This window comes from Zea mays, chromosome 4 (assembly GCF_902167145.1).
Source record: "Zea mays cultivar B73 chromosome 4, Zm-B73-REFERENCE-NAM-5.0, whole genome shotgun sequence".
In the NCBI taxonomy this organism is placed as follows: domain Eukaryota; kingdom Viridiplantae; phylum Streptophyta; class Magnoliopsida; order Poales; family Poaceae; genus Zea; species Zea mays.
Genome location: NC_050099.1, coordinates 138105912 through 138125137, shown reverse-complemented (window position 1 = coordinate 138125137; position 19226 = coordinate 138105912). Strand labels below are relative to the sequence as shown.

At 46.7% G+C, this 19226-nt stretch overlaps 1 pseudogene; it reads right to left on the bottom strand.

The window, feature by feature from the left end:
• Window positions 1-2175: 2175 nt before the first annotated feature.
• LOC118477074 (uncharacterized) lies at window positions 2176-2928 on the bottom strand (annotated as a pseudogene).
• Between the last annotated feature and the right edge of the window lie 16298 nt (window positions 2929-19226).

The window sequence follows — 19226 nt, the reverse complement described above, 5'->3', positions numbered from 1 at the left end:
ATGTATGTGACCGTATATACTTAATCCTGCTCCGATACCAGCTGTGGCAGAACCTCCCAAGTTATTGGGCCCCCATGCACCTGTCCTTGTCTCAAAGACCTCAGACTGCTATGCATGTGCACCAGATAACTTAACAGGATCCGTCCGATTGCCCCAAGGACATCGGATAAACCACTTACAACCAGAACCGCGGGATTAAGTAACACAAATCACACACACAACATTTTTGCAGCGGAAATCTTATTATCAAATTTTACAAGTTACAAAAATTTTACATTATTTTATCGGAGTGATTACAAAAGTATAAGTTTGAAATATATGCTAGCTCAAGTGACCATCCTCAATAAGAAGTATAGAAGAAGTACTTAGACTTATAAGAAGGCCGAGCCCACCGGCACTTAACACCATCAACAGCAGCACAAAATTAAAACCTGAAAAACAACAGGGAATAAAACCCTGAGTATGGAATTACTCAGCAAGACTTACCCGACTAAAGAAAAGACTCTCAAGGATATGCTGGATTTGGGAATCAAGGAGAGGCTTTAGCAAGAATCAACTTAGATACTTTTGCAGAAATAGCTTACTAAAGTGAGTCCTTACTTTCAATATTTTAACGCCAAATTAAGTATTAATAGACTCTGTTTGCATCTGGTCTAATTTCACCATCTCATCAATTCAACATCATTTTCATTCATAATGTTCACATCCTGACTTAGGTTGTAGGTCAGTGACCAAGTCTTCATAACCGCGAAGGTACGACGATCCGAATCGATTATACTCAGCTGAGGATCTCCGATCACACGACATATGTAGCACTTAACCCTTGCATATGTCAACCCACCACCGGGGTTCTTAAGACCAGATCAGGTTCACGCGAACCGAGAGCACAGATACACCACCGTCCAGCCTCTTGCCACGGAGGGTACACGCTACTCTCGCCACCGCTCCACGCCCATTCCGTGTTATCTTATTCTGGCCTTAGTCTGCCCGAGGCAAGGCTTACCTATGACGAGGCATGTGACCAGTTAAAGGGTCCTCGATCATCAAGCCTACATACGCATGCAATCCTTAATCAACCTGGGTAGAACATCACCTGTTCCTAGCCCAAGTCCCAATTTAAGTACTTTCATCCTTAGGATTGTTTGTTTTCCTTAGGACGAAAAGAGCATTATAGGGAACTTTGCAGTAAGATCCCACCATGCTCCCAATGAAAATATATTCTTGTAGGTAGAAGCCATCCTTCCTCAGGATAACCCCTGAGCAAGGCCTTAACGCAAAAGACAACCTCTATCCACAAGATCTGAGCAGAGCTAAGCATTTTTGTAAATCATATTTTGATACTTCACCAGAAGTATCTAATAAGGTATGGATATCAAGGAAGGCAATGCATCAAAGGGTTTCAAGCAACTCCTATAAACCTAATGCACATTTCACTAGACTTAAAGTGTGGAAAATTATTTAAAAACACAAGGAAGGGGTTGCATGCACCGGGGCTTGCCTGGGTAACACTAGGTTAGTGTTGTTAGACGACGTCCACTTGGCGACCATTTTCAGGTTTGTCCATCAGCATCATCCTGCGGATTAGCTCGCGCTTGGGGTCGACTTGGCTTGTCTTCCGCATCACTCGATCAATTATCGTACCTAATTGAGATGCACGATGCACATGAATGCATATAAACAAGAATAGCACAAATCTAAATAGTGCTATACGATAGCGTATTAAACACCTAGTGGCGAGGCGTTGTACAATTTTGTACGGAAACACTAGTTATTAATATACGACTACGCGCAATGATTACGCTTCTCGAACCTAACGCAAACATCACGAACAACAAACTATACACAAGAAATATAATTAGCCTAATCACAACTTATCAGTTAATTAATTAAATTCTGAACTAATCCCTTGCCTTATAAATTATACTACATCTTTATAAGTGATTAAAATATTTTATCAACACATATGCCTACTAAAATTCTACTCGGTCCACTAATTCAGCTAAGTGACCGGAATAGCGAAATAACTCGCTATAACTGAACCTGGCTCGATAATCGCAAGAACTGCGAAGTCGACGAGAGTTTCGTGACTTACGCAATTTATCGAGCACCGTAATGAGCCTCGCACTAACACATTAACTTATTCGACAATCGAACTATTCTAAACAATTCATCAGCTTACCGTTTCAACAGCTGACATGAATCCGCGAGATCGGTAGCGATTTTCCGATTCAGGCAATTTGTCGAGCGCTTAGGGAATATCGCGCTGCTAGCTTCGTCTTCACCCGATTCTTGGGATTTCTTGCTGACGCGCGGAACGATGACGACTTTCAACTGAAGTCGAGAGCGAGCTGGTGAGGTGGGGTTTGAGCAGAGGAGGACATGTTTGACGACTCGACGACGAGCTGGGCAGGATCCGAGCTAATAGGTACAGTATGAGATAGCGACCAGCACGATGGACGAACTAAGTCGCGATGAGGTCGACCGACGAGGGAAAATAAGGAACACGACAGTCAGTCGACGAACTGAAGATTGGGAGTGACAGCCTCATCTCCAGAGAGCTGCGCGAGGGAAGCTGAAAATTAATGCGACAGTGATAGGAAGGAGAGAGATCCGCGCGGCGAGGAGACTCCACGTCACAGAGGAAAACAAGTAGCAGGGACTGGGCGCGGTATGCTGGAGAAATAACGCGCGCACGGAGCAGAGAATCGCTCGGCGAGGACCAAGGGTAGGGGTGAATTTGGGTTGGAATAGCCGGTGCAGAGGATGCACGCCTGGGCACCGACGAACTGGAGCTAGAATCGAGGGCACCGTCGACATGGGGGGGGGTGGTCGGACCCAACTGTGCCAAGGCGAGCAGGGACGACGTCAAACTTCAAGAACCAGGGGACGCGATCACCCAACCTGAGCAGATAGAGGCACCAGGCACATGGGCTGGGCAGAGGGTGGGCGGGAGCTCGAGACGAGCTTGGCAGGGACCAAGCAGGGGGATTGGGCGACCGTGAAGCCGTACGCCGGCCATGGGAAGCGGCAGAGGAAGCCGCCATGTGAGGGAGGTCCGAGCTAGGAGCCGACGCCGGGGCAATGGAACGCGCGGCGGCCATGGCCGAGCAGGCAAGCTGCGCGCGCACCCGGGAGCAGAGGGAGATGGAGCGGCTGGTATGCGCGGCAGTGAGAGGAGGAAGAAGATGAGCTCTACGGTTGAAATAGAGAGGAGAAATATCTGCACAACAAGCCAGGAGATGAGCACCGCGGAAACAAAATCGAGAGCCACGGCGGCCGGAGATAGGATCGAAGAACTCTAAGCGGCAAGAGATTAGGACGTGAGATATTTTCTCTTTTTTTTGTTTTTAGAAATTCGCAGATATTTCTAACTCCAGATTTTTAGCAGTGTACACAGGCCGACACGCTACACGAATACACATTTCGTTCCATGAATTAGCGAATCAAATTGATCGCTAATTACTCGCTTTCAGTTATAATTACATTGGTCTGGGTTGTTTTGGACTGAAAACTATATTTGCAAATTCCACTTAATTTGGAGTCGAATGACAATTTATTTCCGAAGTTTTGAATCCGGCGAGAACAACAGACCGAAATAAACTAATTTCGGATTGATAATTTGTTCGGCGTGATTCGACCGAAATTAGCCGAAACCATATCGGCTAATGCACACATGATTTCGTCGCTAAAATAGTGTGCTGAAGAATGAATAAAATCATAACCTCGCGCAAGATTTCGCGCGATTCGAATTATTTTACCTCGAATATTTTAGTCGTCAAGTTCCAACTAATTTGCTCGGGATAAAAATCATCCGAGTGGGTCGGGCTTCCGAATTCGTATTCGCGCGAGCGATGAATTTTAAATAATCACCGGACGCACCGATTTTCGGGACAACTATGTTCCGAGCATCACGAAAATTTAGGAAGAGCCCGGATAGATAAAAAAATGATGTCGACCTCGCGACAGACGAAACAGATGCGATTTTAATTGGGCACAGGTTCGCAAGCTTTCAGAACAATTACGTTCCGAAATTCGCGAAAATTTTAGGAGTCTAAATAGACAGAAACAGATGCGATATTAAAATCGCGATAGACGAAGATGATTAAAATTTAGCATCTGTTTTATCCACTGATTACATGCTTAAATCTGTACTCGTTGTCGAGCGGAATATAAACACCTGGGATGTTACAGATACGAGTCTCAATTTGGAAATTGGTTACGTTAGTTAATTTGTATAGCTAATCGTCTAACTCATTCAATGTTAATCCACTAAAAGTGGTCACGCTTACATTAGTGCATGTAGCTAATTCTTTTGTTAGAACCAATTGGAACTAGAGCACGTGACGTCTAGTTATTCGTTTACCCGTAGTGCACCTCGAGCATAAGCCTTAACCCCTGCGAGACCTTCCCTCGTTTCTTTCTAACCAAGGTAAATTCATTATCGTATGTGATATTCTATGCATATTCACTTTATTTGTTCTCTTGTATGGTGTACTGTTTGTTCCCTAATTTGAATGGATGGATGTATGTATGCTTGCAATCGCATAGAGAACGATCCGATTGAAGAGCCCGAGGAACTCGCAGGAGAAGCCTCTGAGCAGCAGTCGGTTGGTGGAGGCAAGTGTCCCTTGACCTATCTCTGTCCTATACATTCTTTAATTCACCTCCCGCATTACACTTTTATGCCTAAGGATTGACTAGCTTTTGTTATCCATATCCTTGTTTACCTATTTGGGTTGGATTATTATTGTTTAGCTTTATGCTATTGCTCAAACTCTAATCAATGAACATGATGAGATTATCTACGATACGCTGTTTTCCCTTCTCTTATTATGATGTTGTACTTGTGGCCTTTAAGGGGGCTCGAGCGGTTTCTCGAGTGCCTCTCCGTAAGGACCTGTTCTTTGGATGACCGCCCGGGAAAACAGTGCAACCATGAGGGTGGAATGGGATGCCCTTAGCTGAATAATTAGAGGATCCGGGGTGTAGTTCGCTTAGCCGTTGTGCCGTCAATGGGGCTCGGTGTATGCGGCTCGCTCTGCCAAGTTTGGGTTCGCCCCTTGGTGAGGAGTGCAGTGCATTTAGGAAACCTAACGGGTGGCTACAGCCCCGGGGAATCTTTGTAAAGGCTACGTAGTGATGCCCTGCTGGGTCACCTTGGTAGTGATCAATGGAGAGTCATGACCTCCGGGCGGAAAGGGAATCACGACTTGTGGGTAAAGTGCACAACCTCTGCAGAGTGTTTGAAAACTGATATATCAGCCGTGCTCGCGGTTATGAGTGGCCAAGGGAGCTCCAGTGATTAGTGGTACTTGATCCAAGACATTTTGGTTTACAGGTGGCAATGAGACTGATGGTTCTAGTTATGACTATGGTGCTGGTAAGTGGTATTCTTTCCGTTTGGAAAGGGTACATCGGGCTAATAACTTGGGTTAATGCTAAAACCTGGCTTTCTATTAGTAAATAATAATCTGACCAACTAAAAGCAACTGCTTGACTTATCCCCACATAAAGCTAGTCCACTACAGCCAAACGGGATACTTGCTGAGTATGTTGATGTGTACTCACCCTTGCTCTACACACCAAACCCCCCCCCCATCCCTAGGTTGTCAGCATTGCAAGCACTGCTCAGGAGAAGATGAAGCTGTGGAAGGAGACTTCCAGGAGTTCCAAGACTACGACGAGTTCTAGGCGTGGGTTAGCGGCAACCCCCCAGTCGGCTGCCTGTGAAGGCCGCGGTTATCTACGTTTCTTTTCCGCACTTTGATTTATTGTAAGGACTATATGGACGTCTCAGACGTATGATGTAATCGACTATTATTTCCCTTTTAAATATACTATTTTGAGCACTGTGTGATGATGTCCATGTTATGTAACTGCTGTATACGTGAATAACTGATCCTGGCACGTACATGGTTCGCATTCGGTTTGCCTTCTAAACCCGGGTGTGACACGAGTGGAGCATGCCAAGGACATCTGGGCTATCTACCCAGGTCAGACTGCTCACTTGACAGTGCGGTGCATGAATGCCATGTACCGTCTGCAAGTGATGTGTGGTGAGGCAATGTCCCATCTGATGGCATTGTTGGAGGCAACTAAGATCACCTTGGATAACAGAGAGGAGCTTGTGGTTGACTTATCCACGGAGATGGTGGAAAAAGACCTACAAGTGGAACAATTGTCAAATGAGATCCAAGAGCTTGAGGAACTAGTGAGAACAAGGGAGAACACCATCGAGGTTCTCGAGGATCAGTTAATTAACACCCAGTAGCAGCTTGCCGAAGCTAACGAGCACCTGGATATGCATCACTAGGAGATCTAGGACATGGAGGCCAATGAGGATGTCGACATCGAGGGAGGAGAGGAGCCTGCCTCCAGCTTGGACACTGCGGGCTCAGGGAGACCACCTTCCCCCGAGTCGAGTGTTGCCTCGTTTGCTCACTAGGTCGCAGGGATAGAGTTAGAAGTCAGTGATGATAGAACTCCTCGAAGCTAGCTTAGCTTTTGCACCCTTAGGGTACTAGGCTAGATAGAGTTGAGTCTTTTGGGGTATTGATGTAATCGTGGTAAACTCTTTTGGAAGCATGGTTGATGAATGATGGTAGTCTAAATTTAAGAAGAAAAGTTTATGCCATGTGAAATCTTTTATGATTATGCAAGAATAGATGGATTTCACCTTTTTACTCTTTCACCGCGATTGAACCTTGAACCTCAAAGTTGTGTTATTGAAAATATATGTGATTTTTTAGATGGCCGGGAGAGCGCGTCGTGGTCAAAATGAGCGCGTTCCTCCACCGCCGCCACCGCCTCCTACTCTGTAGGAGCTGATGGCTCAGCAAAATGAGATCTTGAGACAGCTAGCTCAGCGTCAGCCGCCACCTCAGCACTATGGTGGTGGTGATCATCAGTGTCACCCCGCGGCAGCCACTTACCAAGAATTCCTCAGTACCCAGCTACCATTGTTCACCATGGCAGAGGAACCACTTGATGTGGATGTATGGTTGAGAGTAGTGGAATCCAAATTCCCGCTACTCCATGAAGGTTGTTCAGAGGTCACTAAGGTCAGGTTCGCCACCCAGCAGCTTCGTGGACCCGCGCGGACATGGTGGGACCATTTTCTTGCTGTGCAGCCAGATGACCGAGAGGTGGAATGGAGAGAGTTCAAGGCAGCTTTCAGGGGGCACCATATACCAGCAGGCATTATGGACCGAAAGCTCAATGAGTTTCTGGCACTCACTCAGGGAAATCGGACAATGTTATAGTATGCTCAGGCCTTCAATGACCTGTGCCAGTATGCCGGGTATCATGCAGACACGGACGAGAAGAAGAGGGACAGGTTCAGGAGGGGGCTCAGCACTAAGCTCCGTGACCATCTCAACACAGTCAGGGCCAACAGCTATAATGAGTTAGTCAACATGGTCATTTCTTAGGAGGACTGTATCATAGCTCGTCAGGCAGAGAAGAAGAGGAAGACCCCTGTGGCAGGACCCTCAGCTCAGCCACAGCGCTTCAGGATCGTGTCTGACACTCAGAACAGAGGACCTCAGCAGCAGCAAGGGCGATGGGTGATCCGACCACAGCAGCAGGCACCCAGTTTCCAGCTTAGAGGAATAATCAATAGCAGCAGCAATATCGTCAGGCAAATGACAATAGGTGCTTCACTTGTGGCAACACCGGACATTATGCCAAGAATTGCCCTAGGAACCAGTAGAGGCAGGGGCAGAATGCTAACCAGAACCAAGGCAAGAGGCAGAAGGTGCAAGTGAGGCAAGGCAGGCTGAACTTCACCACCATGGCTGACATTCCAGAGGGAGCACCCGTCATGAATGGTATCTTTACAGTTTTGAATTATCCTGCTATTATTCTCTTCGATTCTGGTGCATCACATAGTTTTATCAGTACCAAATTTAGTGCCAAATGTCAATTACCTTTTCACCACACCAATGGGGGTATTACAATTTCCACACCAGGAGGCAGGGTTGCCACCTACCAAATCAACAGGAATGTGCCTATAAAGTTTGGTAGTTTGATAATCAAAACCAACCTCCTCATTTTGGGTTTGGATAGTGTGGATATCATATTGGGAACTGACTTGTTAACCAAACATCAGGCCACGATGGATATTGCAGCTAGGGCCATTGAAGTGCACTCACCGACCTATGGTGAGACCACATTATATTTGCCCGACCAGGGTTGTACCCGTTCTTGTGCCTTCGTTATGATAGAATCCCCAGTGGAAAGGATCTCAGTGGTCTGTAACTACCCAGATGTTTTTCCGGATGAATTGCCAGGGATGCCACCTGATAGAGACATCGAGTTCGTAATTGAATTGCAACCCGGGACTGCTCCTATCTCCAAGAGACCATATAGGATGCCTCCCGCGGAATTGGCAGAACTAAAAAAGCAACTGCAAGAGTTGTTGGACAAGGGGTTCATTCGCCCAAGTACTTCACCGTGGGGATGTCCGGCCTTATTTGTGAAGAAAAAGGATGAGAGTCTGAGAATGTGTGTTGATTACCGCCCTCTCAATGCGGTGACTATCAAGAACAAATAACCACTGCCCCGCATTGATGTTTTGTTTGATCAGTTGGTGGGAGCCAAGGTATTCTCCAAGATAGACCTTCGCTCTGGCTACCATCAGATCAAGATCCGTGCCAGTGATATTCCGAAAACAGCTTTCTCGACCAGATATGGGCTCTATGAGTTTTTGGTGATGTCTTTTGGGCTGACCAATGCCCCGGCTTATTTCATGTATCTGATGAACTCAGTATTCATGCCAGAGCTGGACAAATTTGTAGTGGTTTTCATTGATGATATCTTGGTCTATTCCAAGAATGAAGACGAGCATACTGAGCATCTGCACATCGTGCTTCAGCGACTGCGCGATCATCGTCTTTATGCTAAGTTGTCTAAATGTGAATTCTGGCTAAGGGAAATTAAATTCTTGGGTCACACAATTTCTCAGGATGGGATATCAGTTGATCCTGAGAAGGTACAAGAAGTAATGGATTGGAAACCTCCTACCACAGTGCGGCAGATTCGGAGTTTTCTGGGATTGGCAGGGTATTATCGACGATTTATTCCGGATTTCTCCAGAATTGCCAAGCCAATGACTGAATTGTTGAAGAAGGGAGTCAAGTATAATTGGAGCCAGAAGTGTGAAGATGCCTTTCATACACTAAGGCAGCATTTGACAACAGCCCCAGTGCTAGCTCAACCTGATAACACCAAGCCCTTTGAAGTTTATTGCGATGCTTCCGGTACTGGATTGGGATGCGTCTTAATGCAAGATAACAGAGTAATTGCTTATGCCTCCCGAGCACTCAGACTTCATGAGCAGAACTACCCTACACATGATCTGGAGTTAGCAGCCATGGTTCATGCTCTCAAGATATGGAGACATTACTTGATGGGAGCTCACTGTAATATTTACACTGATCATAAGAGTCTCAAATACATTTTCACTCAGGCAGATCTAAATATGGGGCAGAGAAGATGGTTAGAGTTAATCAAGGACTATGATTTGGAGGTGCATTACCATCCTGGCAAAGCCAATGTTGTGGCAGATGCCTTGAGCAGAAAGGCCCAGTGCAACTGTATGAGCATGGATGCAAAAGTCACCACCCTGTGTGATGAGTTGTGCAAGTTGAACCTAGAAGTTGTTTCTTCAGGTGCCTTGAATTATATCTCGGTGGAGCCCACATTACAAGAGCAAATAGTCAGGGCACAGATTGAAGACAAGGGTGTTCAGGTTATTAAGGAAATGATCAAGCAGAAAGCAGAGAAATACAAATGCTTCTGGTAGGACAGCAGAGGAATCTTATGGTTTGGAGATCGATTGGTTGTTCCCAAGGACCCTGAGCTCAGAAAGAAGATATTGGATGAAGCTCACCTTTCAAAATTCTCCATGCACCCCGGCAGTAACAAGATGTATCATGATCTCAGATCCTTATACTGGTGGACCAGAATGAAGAGGGAAATTGCCAAGTATATATCCGAATGTGACACCTGCCAGAGAATCAAGGCCAGTCATTTGAAGGCAGCAGGCCCTTTGCAACCCCTTCCCATACCATCTTGGAAATGGGAGGACATTTGCATGGACTTTATCGTGGGATTGCCCAATACCTCCCGGCACCATGATTCCATTTGGGTCATTGTGGACAGATTGACCAAGACCGCTCATTTCTTACCAGTGCATACCACCCACAAGATAGAGAAATATGCAGAAATCTATGTTGATCAAATAGTGCGTTTGCATGGTATTCCAAAGACCATTGTATCTGACAGAGGAGCACTGTTTGTGGCACGCTTTTGGGAGCAGCTACAAGAATCACTTGGGACCCATGTAATACGAAGCTCAGCATACCATCCTCAAACAGATGGCCAGACAGAAAGAGTAAATCAAATCCTTGAAGACATGTTGCGAGCCTGTGTGCTACACTATGGTAAAAATTGGGACAAGTGTCTTTCTTTGGCGGAATTCTCCTATAATAACAGCTATCAGTCCAGTTTGAAGATGGCACCTTTTGAAGCCGTATATGGGAGAAGATGTAGAACCCCGCTGAATTGGTCTCAAGCAGGAGAGAGGGAAATATTTGGGCCAGATTTGGTGCTTGAAGCAGAGGAAAAGGTCAGAGTCATTAAGAAGAACTTAGAAGCTACTCAGGCCAGGCAAAAGAGCTATCATGATAGGAGGAGGAAGCCTCTGCAGTTTAATGTGGAAGATCATGTTTATCTTAAGGTGTCACCCACCAAGGGTGTCCAGAGATTTGGGATCAAGGGCAAGTTAGCTTCTCGCTACATTGGACCCTATGAGATCAAAGCAAATTGTGGGCCAGTAGCATATCAATTGAAGTTGCCACCCCACATGTCAGCTGTTCATGATGTGTTCCATGTATCTCAGTTGCGAAAATGCGTCCGCTTACCCACTGAAGTGCTACCTGAACCAGAAATTGAGATAGAACCAGACTTGTCCTATCAAGAGTACCCCGTCAAGGTATTGGATCAGAAAGAGAGATCAACACGGGCAAGGTCGATCAGAATGTATAAGGTTCAGTGGAGTCACCATTCAATAGAAGAAGCTACATGGGAGACTGAGGATTTTCTACGCTCTCGCTTCCCCGACTTTCTACCCCAAAGGAGTCGGTACGTAACCCAAAACCCCACCCCCACCTTCCCTTTGAATACAAATATAAGAAAAACTTAGAAGTTAAGGGTAGTCTAAGTTGTGGATTTGACTTAAAAAGGACTTCCTTCTGAAGTCGCAAAGAGAATGACATTCGAAGAGCAGTTAACTAGTGAAATTTGAATCTAAGAAGAAGCAACACACCAACACACCTTCTTGGCACTCCTCCTGAGGACTCTACCTAAAATCTCGGGACGAGATTCCTTTAAGGGGGGAGGGTTGTAACACCCCAAGTGTTACCATGGCTATGGCACATCTATGCACTAATGACTGTGATCACATGTGGAAGAAACTTAAGGAGAATAGCATAAGAATCTTGGAGACCATGTATTAACCAAGAAAGTTAATGACCTAAAAGCATTATCCAAGCTTTTGTGCACTTATCACATTGGACAAGAGGGGAGTAAACCATAGACCCCTCTTGAACCCCTATCTCCTAAAACCTTGGTTGAAGGGGGGGAGAGATTAAGCAAATGTGCAAATCATGACCTAACCTTTCGCTAAAGTTAAGTAACATATTAATCCGCAAATATAGAGAGGAAACATTGCAAAAAGACCCCTTAAGAAACCCCAAATCCATTCCTTAAGTAGAGAGAGAGCTAGAGCTCTCTAATTCTCTCTAAGTCCAAATCTACTCCTAATCTAAAGATCCATCGTGTTCACCTTGTAGATGGCACCAAAACCACCTAAGTTCTATACCAAAAATGTGGCATACCACCTAAGGCACCCACTGGAAAAAGTTGAGACCGAGCCCTTGAAATTTGACATGTCTTGGCATCACTTTTGTCGCGCAGTGGGCAGGGAGACAAGCCAGATTTGGCGTCCGCATATCTTCTGACCTAGGGTTTATCTTCCCTTGGAACTCACATACAAGAGATAGCCATAGGTGCTAGGAAGAGGTCTGCGCCGGATTTTTGCCAAGATTCGCACGTATGCGATCTCAGCAAGCTTTTGAACATGGGCAGAAGAACACCTCCACGTGTTCGACGCGCTTTGCGCGCGCCAGAGCACGCCCGCGCGCGCCCCGCGCCATGCCAAGCCGCGCTCGCGTCTCCTCCTCGCGCCCGCGCCTATAAATCACCCTCAAGCGTCGACCGTACTCCCCCGCGCACGCTCGACCTCACCGGAGCCCGAAACCACCGGTGTTTGCCCCGTGCACGGCGTGCCCGTGGTCACCCGAGCCCCTGCCACCGTAGACCGGCCAACAGAGCCCTTCCCAGCCACGCCCGACCCTTGGAAGAGACTATGCACGCCTCGGTGAAGCTCCCCGAGCAAGGAATCGAACTTTGCTTCGTCGGAGAAGCCAGTCCACGGTCGCCGGACTTTGACCGACCGCCGGTGAACTTAGACCGGGTAATCCTCTACTCCATTCTTCGATTCCTTGTGCACATAGCCTCTACGTCACCCCGTGGAGCTCATCGTGCCGTTTGATTGAACTAGATCGTCGTGGTTTAGCCGGAACACCCGCCGCCGACGAGATCACCCGCCTGCGCACGTGGATCAGACGATTCCGGCCACCTCCGCCGTCGAGCCGTACACCGTTGTGACCGCCAGGACCTCCCGAAGCCAGCCCCGCCCCTCACCGGACCTCTCTCGCCGCCGGTAAGCCGCGCCGCCCTTTTCTTTTCCGCGGGTACTGTTTAAACCTGGGGAGGGACCGCGGGGGAGAAGAAGAATAGGCTAGGGGGTTTTGTGCATTGTCAGTGACTCGGGGGAATAGTAGCGCAGGGGTATAACTGAGAGGATTTGTTTAGAAAGAACCCAGGGTCTTCGATGCAAAGTGGTTTTTCCAGGAAACCTTTTATTTAATCTGATTTAAATTCAAACAGAACTTGAATAATTCATATCTTCTATTTTGTTCACCCAAATCGAGTCAAACCAATTTTGCCAGATCTTAAATAATGTAAACTACTTAAGAAAAATATAAAACCAAAGTGTTACAGAAAACTTTAAGGTCTTGATTTAAATATTGATTTGGCCAAAAGCTAAATAATAGGAGGAAAAATAGTTGCACTATTAGACTGAGGTTAAGAAAATTTGGAGAAGTACCTAATCACTTCCTAACCTGTTTAAAAATGATAAACCCCTCTGTATACCCCATTAAGGTAGAGTTTGCAATTTATTTCACATTGTGCTTAAAGTTAAAGAAAATAGGAAAGGTAATTTAAATAAAGAACCAGGGAGCACCCACATTTTTTGTTAGTCTACTTATTCAGTATAGTTCACTAGAAAAACTTATTATACTCTGGTTTAGTGTAAAATAATTGGGATACCTTTTATTTTAAGAAAACAAGGAAAACTTAGAAAAAACCTTAGAAAAATAACCCCATGGTGAAAACACCCCAAACCTTGGGATAATTAATGTTTTATTATTAAGAACATAGGAAAAATATGAAATCTGCTGTTTGACATTTTTCAAATAACAAGGTAGTAGAAAGTGCCTTTTTGACATTAAACTTTAGAAAATCACAACTAAATAACCACCAATTAACTTTCTTTGATTTATGGCACAGAAGCATGTGATTACTGTTAGATACCAACAAAAATGACCCTTAGGACAGAACCCACCCCTAGTTTAAAGTTGTAGTGCAAAGTGACCCCCTTTGCCCAACTTTTGTTATTTTTGTCCAAGGCATACTCTTTTTATTCTGGACCTCAAATTCATAGAACAGACTATAGTGACCAATAGTAACCCACTGTAATTTTTACAGAATTTTTGGAAAAAGTTAAACCACTGTTGTAGTTCAAACCCACACTAGAATTCATAAATAGAAAATGAAAAAGGGGAAATTAATAGTGGAAATTAGTGTCACCCTAGCCCAACCAGCAAAACCCTTTCTTTTAAATTGTCCACTGAAATATATAAGGGAATTACAAATCCACTATGCTTATCCCTAACAAAACTCCAAACCTAAGTTGATAAGCATACACCACCAAGAGCCAAGTAAGACCAAGAAACCCTAAGTTACTAAACTAACTTAGTTTTCTTTTACTTAGCATAATGTTTACCACATCCTGCATAATCATGGCATGCATATTCTTATTCATTGCATTCGATAGATTTCAACCTCGCTGACGGAGAGTACGTCCTCGTGCCGGAGCAAGTAGCTGCTCAGGAGGTAGCCCCGGATCCAGCACCAAAGCCTGCACCAGAGGATCTGCCTGCCCCAGCTTTGGAAGGCAAGCCCCGGTTCTATGCATAACCGTTTATATATACTATTTTACTACACTTATTGTTTGTAGGTTTGTACTGTGCACTTAAGTGTAGGAGTTGCCTGAAACCATAGTTGAATGAACTCAGGATTCCTTTTGTGATGGATACTAGTATGCTAGGTCGAGTAGCTGCTTACTAATTAGGGATCTCGGTAGAAGTCGAGTGATTTTTCTAGCACTCGCGCAAGGTCAGGACATTGATTGTACCCACTTTCATATCATACTGATGTTGGTCTGTGGACACGGATCCATGGGGATGTGTGGTCTACGAGATGAAATTGGAATAAGGATTAACGTGCGGATACCTGTGTCAAGCGATTGAACGTACTAAGCACATGCCGAGAAATATGGTAAATCGGTAAGCCTAGTACCTGAGTGAACCTGGCAGTGAACATATCCCCTCACACGACCTGAGACGTGGTCTCCCATTCCGGTTATGGTGGGTACAAGTGCGGTCACTGCACGATGACAGTCGGGGTCAGTGATGCACTGGACGCCAAGGCGGTGAGCCCTGATCTGCTGACGGGGAATCGATGGGGACGGTTGATGTGTGTGGGGACGGAGTGCCCCTACATGTCGTGTGTTTAGGTTTACCTTGCAAGGATAAAAACTCGATTCGAATCGTCTACTTCTCGCAGCTAATGAAACTGCTTGATCCATTGTACTGCATTGAGTAACAAGTGGAAATGTGATGAGTTGACACAAGATGTTGATTGCTAAATATGTTTGATACCATGAATGAGTAGATAGTACACATTTGGTCTTAAGAGAGTCACACTTAATCTTGACAAAGCTAAAACTTGATTTATAAACTCAGCTAGTGCTTTTGGCAACCAAACCCCACAGCCAAACAGCTGCATGTCTAGAGGTAGAGGAGTAGACTCCTCACACCGGGTAAGTCTAGCTGAGTATTAGTATACTCAGCCTTGCTTGTGGCATAATTTTATAGGTTCTCTGGAGGACATGGTTGCTGGAGTGACTTGGCCGTCCATCTTGCCACCGGGTTGGACAGTCGAATGGGATCCTGCCTCGGCTGAGGAGGAGCATGAGGAGTGATGGGACATGCTTCCCCATCTCTCTGTTTATTTACCGTTAGTTTTATTCCGCTGCACTTCAAACAATGATGACTACTTTTGCTAAAACTCCGATGATGATGTAATAAGTTTAATACTCCTTAATGTATGGTTTTATGCTTTATTGTATTTGCTCTGTGACTCACCATTGAGTGAGATTGTGGTACTTGATCCTGTCAGTGGCCTCGTCGGACTAGATCCGAGGGATTGGCGGGTTATTCCCATTTAAGTGTGGTCTAGCCTCTGAGGCGGGACTTAGGCACTTAAGTCGGAATAATTCGGGCAGTTCCACCACAGTCGCCACCCAGTTTTGTTGCCCGATCCGTGCCCTCCAGTGTGACAATGACCGCGAGTTTGACAACAACACCTCTAGATCCTTCTTTCTCACCCATGGCGTTCATTTGCGTCTCTTGTGCCCCTACACCTCTCCCAGAACGGCCAGACCGAACACATCATTCGCACCACCAACAACATGATCTGATGCCTCCTTTTTCAGGCGTCTCTCCCTACCATCTTTTGGGCAGAGGCCCTAAAGACCACCACACATCTCCTCAACCGCATCCCCTCGAAGGCGGTGAGCCACCACACTCCCCACTTTGCCCTGTATGGCATAGCCCCCTATTACGACCACCTTCACATGTTCAGTTGTGCCTGCTATCCCAACATTTCCGCCACCGCTCCCCATAATCTATCACCTCGCACCACTCGCTACCTCTTCCTCGGTTACTCTCCTGACCACAAGGGGTATCGTTGTCTTCACCTCGTCTCCCATTGCACATTCATCTCTCATCACGTTATTTTCAACGAAGAAGTATTTCCCCTTGCTGGCTCCTCCCCACCCACTGATCTCGATTCTCTCCTTGAGTCAGATCCAGTTCCCCCTCACCTCCGGTGGCTCGCCTTGCGCCGTTGCCCGCTGCACACGCGGCTCCAACGCCTCCGGTAGTGTCTCTACCCTTGCCACGCGCGGCCTCGACGCCTTCACTCATGTCTCTACTCGCGCCACACACGACCTCTATGCCTTCGTTCGTGCCTCTTCCTACACCACATGTGGCCCTGTTGACCCCGCCTCTGCCACGTGTGACTCGTTGACCCCTCTCGTGCCATGTGCGGCCCCATCAACGAGTGCAGCCCGCTTCGCCGACCCTGCCCTTGTCTACCACCGCTGCGGGTGAGCCACTCCCTCGGCTCCCGTTGACTCGACCTCGTTGACGAGCGCAACTCGCTTTGCGTACCCCACCCTCGTCTACCATCGTCGTGAGCGGGCCACTCCCTCGGCTCTCGACGCCTCGGTGACCCGCACCGAGCCTCCTTTGTACCACTCGGTCGCTATCCACCGTGACCCCGAGCACGTCCACCCCATAGTGACTCGCCGCGCAACCGGTGTTCTTCGCCCTGTCGACCGGCTGATCCTAACGGCTGACATGACGTCCACTCCTCCGGATGCCTCCCCGGTCCCCTCCTCTGTTCGCGTCACCCACGCCGACCCCCACTAGCGTCGCGCTATTGAGGAGGAGTATGCGGCCCTACTGGCCAACCACACTTGAGACCTGGTGCTACGTCCACCAGGCACCACTGTGATCACTGACAAGTGGCTTTTTCGTCACAAGCTGGCCTCGAATGGCTCCCTCGACCGCTACAAGGCCCGTTGGGTCCTTCGATGCTTCACCCAACGCTCCAAAGTAGACTACGACGAGACATTTAGCACCGTCGTGAAGTTCGCCACCGTTTGAGCCGTTCTCTCCCTCGCCCACTCCCAGGACTAGGCAATCCATCAGCTAGATGTCAAGAATGCCTTCCTCCACGACACTCTAACGGAGAGTGTCTACTGCAGCCAGCCCACCAGCTTCATCGACGCCGCTCGTCTAGATCTAGTATGTCAGCTGAACCGCTCCCTATACAACCTCAGTAGGCGCCACAGGCATGTTACAGACGCTTCGCCTCCTACATGGCCTCCATCAGCTTCGTTGAGGCCAAGTCGTACACATCACTATTCATCTACCGGTGCGGCGACGACACCGTCTACCTCCTGCTCTACGTCGACGACATTGTGCTCACGACATCCACCACTGACCTTCTACAACGCACGATTGTCGCCATTCGGTGGGAGTTCGCCATGAGGGACCTGGGGCCCCTTCACCACTTCCTTGTGGCATCACTGCTGAGCGTCAGCCTCAGGATATCTTCCTCCACCAGCGCCAATATGCCATCGACATCCTGGAGCGGGCCGGCATGTCCAACTGCATGCCCTGCTCATGGTCTACACCAACGCTGACTGGGCTGGCTGTCCTAACATGCGTCGCTCCACTACTGGTTATGTTGTGTTCTTGGGCGCCAACCTCGTCTCCTAGGCCGCCAAGAAGCATCCCGTCGTCTCCCGCTCGAGTGTACAGGCCGAGTACTGCATTGTGGCCAACGGCATAGTAGTGGCCTCCTGGCTACGCCAGCTTCTCCATGAGCTCTACACCCCCTCCAATGCGCCAGCCTCGTCTACTACGACAACGTCAGCGCGATCTACTTCTCCACCAATCCCGTGCAACATCAGCACATGAAGCACATAGAGATCGACCTGCACTTTGTCCACGAGCGGGTCAGGAGTGGTGACGTTGGGGTTAGGGTTAGGGCTTCCATTCTCCAACTTTTACAAAGTTCTTCCTTTTGATAGCCGATAAAAACAGATCCAAATATACTTTTAAATTTACACTACGAAAAACTCGGCTTTCAAAAGAAGCACCCTAAACATACAAGTGCGGGGGTTCAAGCCCCCTCCCCCTCTCACTCCACCTCGCCCTTAGCACTTACACCTACCCTTAAGAAACTATTTACAACTAAGATCCTGTTTGTTTCCATTCAAAATTATATAAGTTGGATTATGGTGGAATGGTAGGAGGATAAAATATCACTTTAGAATCACAAATAAGTTGAAATGCTAAGTTTATTTCAGCTTATTTGTAGTCCCAAAATGATATTTTTACCCTACTACCCTTCCACCATAATCCAATTTATATAATCAAGGAGGGAAACAAAGTGATATTTTACCATATTATCTTCTACTATAATCCAACTTATATATAATCTAGGAGGAAAACAAACACCACATTTTCCCAAAGGGTTTCCTTTTTTTCCCAAGGGATTTGCACAAAACCGATAACGATTGGAGGGGCTAAAATCCTCTCCTTATCCAAATTTGAATAAGCAGATGATTCTAGCTCCTTCAATCTCTTCGGGTTTTTTGGCTCCCAAAATAGCCCTAAGGCCTTATTTGGTTATTCTCATCCCACATGGATTGGAAGGAATTAGAAAATTTTAAGAATTTTTTTTGTCTTGCTATAGATTGAAACTCATGCAATTCCGCTCAATCTACATGGATTGGCACTAAAACAAACAAGACCTTGGTTGAATCCCCTCGAAGAAACCCGAGACATCCCACATCGCTGAAGTTGTTTGTGGTCCATTCAGCAAATATACTACCATCACTGAAGTTGTTTGTGTCATTTTATCAAGATACTACCTAAGATATTACCATCACTGAAGTTGTTTGGCTACACAAGGTTAGAGTGACAATAAATGTGTGCCTGAGTTGCACTTCCAGTGATCCAGTCACTGTACTCTTCTCGATGGTAATCTCATCTCAACCACAGCAGCAGCTAACGGTTAATAAGTGAAGGAAGAAAAGACGTGGAACTATAAAGAAGCCGACAACCAAATAGCCAAATGAAGGAAGAAATGACGTGGAACTATGAAGTGAAATGGAG